The sequence below is a fragment of the Idiotropiscis lumnitzeri genome, unplaced genomic scaffold (genome assembly GCF_059441095.1).
Source record: "Idiotropiscis lumnitzeri isolate Australia: NSW breed Sydney's pygmy pipehorse unplaced genomic scaffold, RoL_Ilum_1.0 HiC_scaffold_144, whole genome shotgun sequence".
NCBI classification, from domain to species: Eukaryota; Metazoa; Chordata; class Actinopteri; order Syngnathiformes; family Syngnathidae; genus Idiotropiscis; species Idiotropiscis lumnitzeri.
Genome location: NW_028283682.1, coordinates 64,137 through 73,989, shown reverse-complemented (window position 1 = coordinate 73,989; position 9,853 = coordinate 64,137).

Below are 9,853 nucleotides of genomic sequence, written 5' to 3'. Positions count from 1 at the left end.
CTTTGGTTGACTCTGACCGCGAGTGTAAGGTTAATTGGAAATTTCAAAATAAACATACTTTTTAATTTCACCTCATTCATGGGCGAAAGCTGCACTGCTTTTATTCTGAAATTGTTTTTTTTTTTTATTCCCGCACAATGTGCGTCGCACATAATGACGTAATGCGTTTATCAAGACATGCGCGCGATTGAATCACAACAAGACAACGTTCGTCCTCAAAAATGTCCGCTCAGGCTACAAAAAGAAAGGTAGATGCCGAATGTAGAATTTTCAACAAAAATTGGACAGCGAAGTATTTATTTACTGAAGTTAGAGGTAAAGCTGTGTGTTTAGTTTGCGGGGAGCAGATCGCCGTGTTGAAGGACTACAATTTGAGTCGGCATTACCAGACGAAACATGCAGAGAAATATAAAAACGGCACCAGATAACAATGAACTGGGACACTTTTTCTCAAAATCACAGTTCAGTGACAGTCAATATGTTGTATCTTGCTTAATGTTTGGTGCAAAAAGACAATATTGTGATGTCTTTAAAATGCTCAGAACCTTTACACAACTATCCAACAGTATATGGAACTCAAAATGTGTTTTGAAGTGAATGTGACAGAATATGTTTACTAATATGAGTCACAAATAGTAAAAAATGTTAATATTATGTCTACCATTGTGTTGAGAAATTTGAATGAATACATTTTTGTAAGGCAACCTCATTTTTTCAGTTTATTTGGTATTTAGTTTCATTGCTTAACTTTAATGCCAGCTTGTCAAAACAGTGCTATTTACTGCTTTTTAAAAAAGAAATACAATTAATATTATGCAGAATTGAGTTCAGCCTTTTGGCCCGGCCCTCCACAATATTTAATGTTTCTTATGTGGCCCCATGGAAAAAATAATTGCCCACCCCTGCTCAAGACTCACCTTTTTTGTTTGGCTTTTAAATAATTTATCTTGGTCTTTTAATTCAGGATTGTCATTTTATATATTATCATTGTCTTTAATTTTTTTTAGCTTCTTTGTCTTTTAGTATCATCATTTTTCTTATATATTTTAGCTGCGTCGTTTTATATTATTGTCTTTTAATTTTTAGCTTCTTCTCTGTCTTTTAGTATCATAATTTTTCTTATATATTTTAGCTTCGTCTTTTTATATTATTGTCCTTTAATTTTTAGCTTCTTTTTTGTTTAGCATTATCATTTTCTTTTATATATTTTAGCTCCAGTGTTTCCTCAAGGGGGGCCTCCGCGCTGGGAGGTGTGGCTGGCCTTCTCACAGGGGGCTTCATCCCGGAGGCTCCTTAGGCCCGGCGGACCGGGGCCCTCTGCACTATGTGTAGGGTCTACCCCGGTCAGTCTGGGCTAGGGGTCTGTGTGTTGGCGCAGCTCCCTGTGGGCGTGAGCCGTCATCCCTCTCAGCGCGGATGACCTACCCTGGGTACATTTTCTCATATGGTTTCTCTGTGCCTTACCCTGTCTTTCTACTAAGATGGTTTATTAAGTTGTGTGAATGCGAGTGTTCTGTGTGTGTGCGAGTTCAGGCGTGTATGTGGATGTGTCTTGTGTTTATGTTGAGTGGGTGGAATGGGTTTTAGTTTTTCGTTGTAATTTGGATGTTTTTATTGTACAGCACTTTGAGCCGCATTTTATGTATGAAAAGTGCTCTTATAAATAAAATTTGATTGATTGATTGGAGGGTTCAAGGGGACGCCATTGCAAAAACACATTCTGAAAGACATAATTTGATTTTGGAGCACACATACATGCACACTGACAAGATTACAGGGGAATACCAGCAGAAGAGACGGAGAGACTGCCCGCCGGAGAAGGCCAGCCGTGGAATACCAGTCTTGGGGACCAGCTGGGAATCAACCATCCAGACAATGATTAATCTGGAGAGGACCTTCCCTTGGACGTAGACCCGTGCCGGGGGAAGAATGTGAGGCTGGGCTGAGATAACGCACGACTCTTTTCGACTGTGCTTGCCCAAGTACATTTTCTCATGAGATTAAGAAAAAGCCGCTCAGTACTATTTCCTGAACCTCCGCCCTATTTCCTACCTACCATTCATTTCAAAAGTCCTAGATAATGTAGTCGCCACTCAACTCCACTCTCATCTCACCTGCAATAACCCTTTCAGTCCGGTTTCCGTGCACTTCACAGCACTGAATCAACTCTACTCAAGGTCACCTCTGCTCTCCTCATTGCAGCTGACTCAGATTCATTCTCCATTGTCATCCTTCTTAACCTGACTGCGGCCTTTGACACCATCTCACACACCATCCTTCTCAAAAGACTTTCTTCCATCGGCATCACCCACACCGCCCTCAACTGGTTCCATTCATACTTCAAAGACCGCACTCAGTTCATCCAGCTTAAATATTTCTCATCAAAGTCCCTCCCAGTCACCTCAGGTTTGCCCCAAGGCTCGGTCCTGGCCCCCCTATTATTTATCATATACCTCCTTCCCCTTGGCAGCATTTTCCGAAAATTCAATATCGCTTTCCATTGCTTCGCGGATGACACCCAGCTCTAGTTCTCCTGCAAACCCAGCATATCACTCCCTCCCACCTCCGTCACCTCCTGTCTATCTGAAATCAATGACTGGTTTTCTAATAATTTCATGAGGCTTAACAGCGACAAAACAGAAGTTATTCTTTTCAGTACAAAATCAATACAATCCAAAGTTGGCAGTTTTCCCATTCCTGTTGGCCCCTCCATTGTTTTCCCATCCCCTCAGGTCAAGAGTCTGGGTGTCATCCTTGACAGCACTCTATCTTTCCATAAGCATAATAACACAACCCGGTCAGCCTACTTCCATCTGCACAATATCAGTCAACACCGCCCCTCCCTTTTTCCCTCATCCACTTCTATTCTGGTCCAAGTCGAGTCAAGTCAATTTTATGTGTATAGCCCTTAATCACAGACAGTCTCAAAGGGCTTTACATAACCACAATCAACATCCACTGATCTTAACCCCCAGGAGGGCAAGGAAAAACTCAAAACCCCATTGGGGGAAAAGTGAGAAAACTTGAGAAGGGACCACAGATGGGGGGGAAACCCCCTTCCAGGATGACCAGGCTGCTTTGGATGCCAAGTGGGCAACATTTGACACATACAATGATGCTATACAATGTTAGATGAGATAATGTGAGAGTCAATTAAATGAAGTGCTGCAGGAAGATGACTTTAGTGGAGTGGGTCCTCATCCAGGACCGTAATCGCCATGGCAGCATATCCGAGGTTGAGCCTTTGATCTTGAAATAGTCAGTTTGGGGTAAATTCAGAACAGCCACTTCCAAGTGAATCACCATCACCTAATTCCCAAGCCGTGGAATTGGGAACAGAAAAAAAAGAACAGAAATAGTAAACAGGCCAACAAGTAGTTCAACGAAGTGCTGAAATATAGGGAAATCAGAAGAGGTGCTGCATGAAGACGACTTCGGCAGAGAAGGTCCCTCCCCGGTTGGTCAGTGCCGTAATCTTCATAGCAGGTCACCATCACCTAATTCCCAAGCAGGGGAAGAGGGGGCAGAAAAGAGGAGAAGCCGCAGTAAACAGGCCAACAAATAATTAAATTAGATGCTAAAGTATATAAATAAATGTCGCGCTGCAGGAAGACGACATCACTGGAACAGGTGCATGCCCAGTTTGTCAATGCCTTAAACTTCCTAGTGGGTGACCGTCACCTAATCCCCCAGCCGGGGAAAAGGGGGCAGAAAAGAGAAGATAAGAGAAAAAGCGGCAGTAAACAGGCCAACAAATAGTTCAACTAAATGCACAAGAGTATAAATGCGTCTTTAATAGTGTTTTGAACATTTCTACTGAGGTGGCGCCTCTAATACCTGAGGGTAATACATTCCAAAGCATTGGTGCCCGAATAGAGAACGCTCTAGAACCTGTGGACTTCTTTTTGGCTCGCGGGATCACTAAAAGACCAGCATTTTGTGAGCGAAGGTTTCGGGACGGAACATATGGTACCACGAGGTCAACGAGATAGGAAGGTGCTAAGCCATGCAATATTTTATAGGCAAGTAGCAGAACTTTAAAATCACATCTCAAGTGGACCGGAAGCCAATTCAAATTGGCAAGTATCGGGGTAATATGATCAAACTTTCTCGTTCTAGTCAAGAGTCTAGCTGCTGCATTTTGAACTAACTTTTAATACTAGACATGGGGAGACCCGAGAGCAAAACGTTACAATAGTCGAGGCGAGACGTAACAAACGCATGGATTAAGATTTTTGCATCACAGGTTGATAGAATTGGGCGAATTTTAGCAATGTTACGCAGATGAACAAATGCAGTTCTAGTAATATTTTTAATGTGCATTTGAAACGACATAGTTGTGTCAAATATAAGACCGAGATTTTTTGTTGAATCCTTTTGGGCAATTTATCGATACTCATAGTGGTGTCTTTGAAAAAGGTACAGATGACGCGCTGGTCCAATGATCAGCATCTCGGTTTTATCTGAGTTAAGACGCAAAAAATTGAAAGACATTCATAGTTTAATTTCGGCAAGGCATGCCTCTAATTTATAGCAATCACACGGATTCGTTATATCCAACGGCATGTATAATTGCGTATCATCAGCATAACAATGAAAACTAATGTGATATTTCCGTATAATATCACCAAGCGGTAGCATCTAGTACCAATCCCTGCGGAACTCCGCGTGTGATCTTACAAAGATCAGAAGACGCATTGCCATGAATTACACGGTGCGTCGTCTCCGACAGATACGAATTAATCCAAGAAAGCGCTGAACCTGAAATGCCAACACAAGTTTCAAGGCGTTTTAATAATATGTTATGATCAAGTGTCAAAAGCGGCGCCAAGATCGAGTAAGAGTAATACAGTGAACCCTCGGTTATCGCGGTTAATGGGGACCTCGTAGCGGTTGCTGCTCGGGCCCTAATAATAATTTCTACAAAAACAATAGGGACCTCGCCGCCGTCGCAGCTCGGGCCCTAATAACAATTTCTAGAAAAACAATAGGGACATCGCAGCGGCCACTGCTCGGGCCCTAATAATAATAATAAAAATAATAATGATTTCCACAAAAACAATGGGGACCTCGTAGCGGTCGCTGCTCGGGCCCTAATAATAATTTCTACAAAAACAATAGGGACCTTGCCGCGGTCGCTGCTCGGGCCCCAATAATAATTTCTACACAAAGTCCATTGTGGTGACCCGCCCCCTTTTAAGTAAATTCAAAGTGGCCGACTTCCTGTAAAACCTAGCTCATTGCTCCAAGAGACTTTTTTGTAGGTCTTGGTCTTATACATACAGTGAACCCTCGCTACTTCGCGGTTCACCTTTCGTGGGTTCAGTGCTTCGCGGGTCTAAAAAATATTCGGGGGCATTGTAGTTTCGCCGAGCGGCACGACAGGGCGCTGGAGCGGTTAGACGGCCGGCGTGCGCCGAAGAAGAGCGTGGGCGAAGAGGAGAGTGGACGAAGAAGAGCACGTTCCCCCGGACACGATCGGTGGCGACGTTTCGCGCGGTTCGGACCGTACCAGAGCTCCGGCCGGCGTGCGTGGCAGTTAAGCCGTAGAGGAGCACCTTCCTGTTAAGGATGTTTCTATCAAAACAAGCCTGAACAAATGAATCAACCAGCCAAGATTGTCTGTCATTTACGCGCGGGGCAGCCCTCGAACTCCGAGGCGAAGCCAGCGTGTTCGACTGCACACATGGTTTTTATTTGCATCAGCATAAGCAATTTGAATATGCAATACATACAGAATGGAAAACTTGACATTTGACTCCATCCCACTTGCCCACCCTCTTCCTGCCTATTCTAACGGTTTCAGCTTACAAGACACCTTTTGTTCATACTTCTGCTTATTCTAACAGCAAAAGTTCACTCTGAACTTCATTTGACCTGTGCAGTGTATTTTCACAAGGCTTAACGTGTTGAACTTATTTTATGGCCATGACGATATTGTTGCTTTAGAAATACCAAGCCTTGTGTTGGACCTCCCTAAATGCAGAAGTTACAGCCTTAAGAGGCCTCGGGCCCCAACATTATCTACGAAGGGTTAAAGAGGTCATCAACACCCCAAGGGAGGTGTTTACAGAAAAGGGTTCTGGCGTTGGGGAGTCACATTCGCGAGGAGGCCGTACCTGGCACCCGTAGCTGTCGAAAGTTTAATTAGAGGCCAGAAAGATACGAATGCATGTGCAACAAAGGGGGCCTGTAAGATTAGTTATAGTTTGAAACTTGCTAAGATGACAAACTAAACAACAAAACTAACAGATGAACATACAAACTTAAATTTCTTTAACATATCCCACCTGTTTATCAAGTTTCAAATCTCATCATCAAAGGCTGTCGCTTGAGGGGGGAGAAAAACTACCCAAAAACTCAAAAATTCTTGGAGAAAAGGGTAGAAACCCATGCCCCGAACGAGAAGCCCAAAAAAATAATAACAATTAAAAGATAATAAAGCAAAGCTAATGCAGTTTTTGGTCCAATACATGTATGTACAAAATAAACCCGGAACATCAAACATTCACAACTGCAACTCTTTTCTGTGATGCAAGTTACATGAATCAGTGACCTTGAGCGTTTTTTCAGAGGCTGCAGGTTTTATTTGATGTGCGTGTAGTCAGCAGTCTGCGCCTGTGCAACTCGTCTGCGTTTGACGTTGTCCTGGTCTCGAGGTTGTGCGCTGACCAGGCACAGCCCTGCAAGGAAGTAGATGATGCATCTGGTCGACAGGGCAGTGCCCAGTTGCTGTTCGGCGGCTTGCTCCATCCTTCCGAGAGGGGTGTGTTTGCCACGGAAAACCCTCTTTCCAACTGTGGTCTTTTGTTGGTACATTGGAGTGTACGTGGTGGAGATCCTCTCCAAGGGACTTGCGTCGCTCAGCCTTCAGCAGGGACCGGAGAAGCTTGCACTGCGACTGATGGTTCCAGCCGCCACGCCCCTCGACCTTTGCTGCCGTCGGGGTCACTGCAATCACCTGATGAGGGCCGTCCCAGCGTTCACTGTCCCAACGAGGTCGTTTCAGCACCTTGAGGAAGAGTTGGTCTCCCACATGGACGTGGTTTATCTGTGGATCAAAACACACTGGCCAGTAATTGTGGTCAAACATGTCTTTCATGTGGACTGGGACAGATGTGCCAGTCGCTGGTGGTTCTGATGAACCTGAGAGTCTATGTGTGAGGCCATATAGGATAAAAAGGGGATAGTGTCCTTCCTTCGGCTGGCACTATCCTCATTGCTGTGATTGAAACACAGTCTGGCCATTGTCTCTTTTTTTTTTCTTTGTCTTGATAAGTCAGTTCCATTCGTGCGTTCCACAAGTCCTGCAGACTGTATGCAAAATGACGCTTTGAGTCAATTTTGCAACAACTGTCCCACTTGTTACAAACATTATTCACAAAATGCATCATTTTCACTTTAAATCACTCTTGAAATTCCAAATGTCAGGATAATTCGATTACACAACACTTTTTCCAACTGTTTTAACATCATCATGTGTTGTTGGAAACAACGTAATCCATTTTGAAAGCACATTAATTATAACCAAACAATATTGCAACCCAAACAACTAACACTTTGTCTAAAAAAAAGTTTTTTGTTGAAAAGTCTATATGTGGGAACAATTTCCTCAGCAATGTTTGCACCTTTTTTCTCCCAATGTGTGCATTCAATTAGTGGTGTATTTTTCCCTGGCGTGAGATCAAATTGTCAAGTTGATTTGCTGCGTGTGTGTGTGTGTGTGTGTGTGTGTGTGCATTACCCCTTGCTGCATTGTCAGCGAGGCAGTATTCAATTGTAATCGTTTCATTTTCTGTTCAGAAAATTTTGCATTTACAAATACTTATTTAGACGTGCTTTATGCACAACTTTTCTTTCATCTTTTGTGATTTTTTTAAAACGCCGTTTGCCCAATGTCGACAGAACACATAAACATATATCTTGGCAGTCAGTCCAAATTGTAAAATGTTTTTTAGAAAACATCTTACAATTCTGGATCAGCACAGAAGTTTCTGCTGCTTGTCCTGCACATACAGATTTTAATATCCCTTGAAACAAAATGCTTTGTTAAAAAAAAAATTCCCACCCCTTTGCGGCCGTCAAAAAACTGTCTCTCCAGTCGGGAGAAAGGTGTCCAAGAGGTCAGGTCGCTGTTTGGTGATAATTTGGACTCGGCTTCCACAGTCGTGTGGTGTGCCTTCTACTGGTGCGGGAAAAAGTGACGCTGGGCTGAGCGCACCTTATCAGTGTAATGTGACAATTAGGTCGCCGTGCAATGTGAATGTGGTGGGTGAAGGCTGCTTGATCCAATTGTTGTGACTAATATGCAAGTGATTTCATGAGCCCTGCGCGTCTGCAGCCACACAAGGTCATGAAACCATTTTTTGCAGTCACTGTTTGCTCAAATGGCTCATAGTAATTTGGTAGTGCTAATACATCTTAATCAATGAGTTCACACTTGACAAGTTCAAAAGCTTGTCAACCTCAAGTGTTCAAACATTTTTTTTTTCCTCAAATGTCATTGGCTTGTCATAAATGATGTCCAGCAATAGTCGTGTGATTTCTAAGTACTTTGCAATCCATGCCTGGCAATAATTGCGTACACCTATAAGGGACATCATTTACTTCTTTGTTATTGGTTTTAGGGCTCGGGCAACGCCTTCTTTTTGCTTGTCACCAAAAATGCGCCCCTTTTCAGTCAAAATGCGGCCTAAATATGTGACTTCCTTTTTTAACAGCTGCATCTCATCGGTTCAGTTTGATGACGCATTAAGTAATTCTCGAGGTCAAACATATGTTTAATATCTTCCTCAATGTCCTCACTGTTGTCACTGTCAGAGGGGGAATCCAGAGGTTTGGACATCAACTCGCAGTCCGAAGCCCCACTGGGGTCCCGGCCTAGTCATTCATTTTCCCAATCGTACACTTCCTTAAAACAAGTTCTCAAACCCTTCATTCATTATGTAAATTACTCGTCTTCTCCTTGGCCGCCCTCGTGTGCAAGCCTATCCTAGACGCTCACAGCAGAAAAAGAAGGGAGGGGGGGGGCCTCACTGTTCATACGCCAATCACGCGGTCCCCAGGCAACCAAGCTGCCAGGGGTTACGCCCCCTACCAAAGGCTCCAGTTTACTGGCCACTCCTCCCTGCCAATTTACGAGCAGGCAATCTCAAGCCAATGGCAACAGCTCCTTCCCCCTAAACTTTCCGCTCGTTCCAATTCACTTACGCTTTCCTTCTGGCATCTGCCCAACCTACTTTACCTCTCAGTCATCTCCAACCCCCTCTTAACTTTCCGCTCATCCTATTTCACTTACGCTTTTCCTTCTCAACCTACCTTGCCTCTCAGTTAGAGAACCAAATTCTGCCCCCGCACCTCAGGTTTGACACCACTTAAAATTCAAAATCAGGAAACACCTATGCTTTTGCAAAGATTCCTCATGTTCACTTTCAAAACCTTCATTCCATCTTTCATAACACCTACTTCTCTCTTTCAATTCATGCAACCAACTCAGTGTCTTACATCCCTCAACCACATAGGTTCTCATTCTGTTACTCTATACAGTTTTCCACTTGCAAATCTGCCTATGACACCTTTCTCACTTGCCCTATCATTTGGACTTCATCAATCCTTTCTATGGAACATTAATTGTTCCTTTCCCTTTTCTACACATTCTTTTTCTTTCTTTACACATTCCTTTTCTTTTCTTATTAACTTCCAATCTCTACACTGCAAAGTTTCCCTGGACTTTACTATACTACCCAATACCCCAATTTTAGAAAATTGGACCAGTTTGTCAACACCTAGGGTGTTCTAAAAACTGGTTTCTCATCAGTAGGACAGCAACTCAATTTTCCTGTTGTGGCAATTC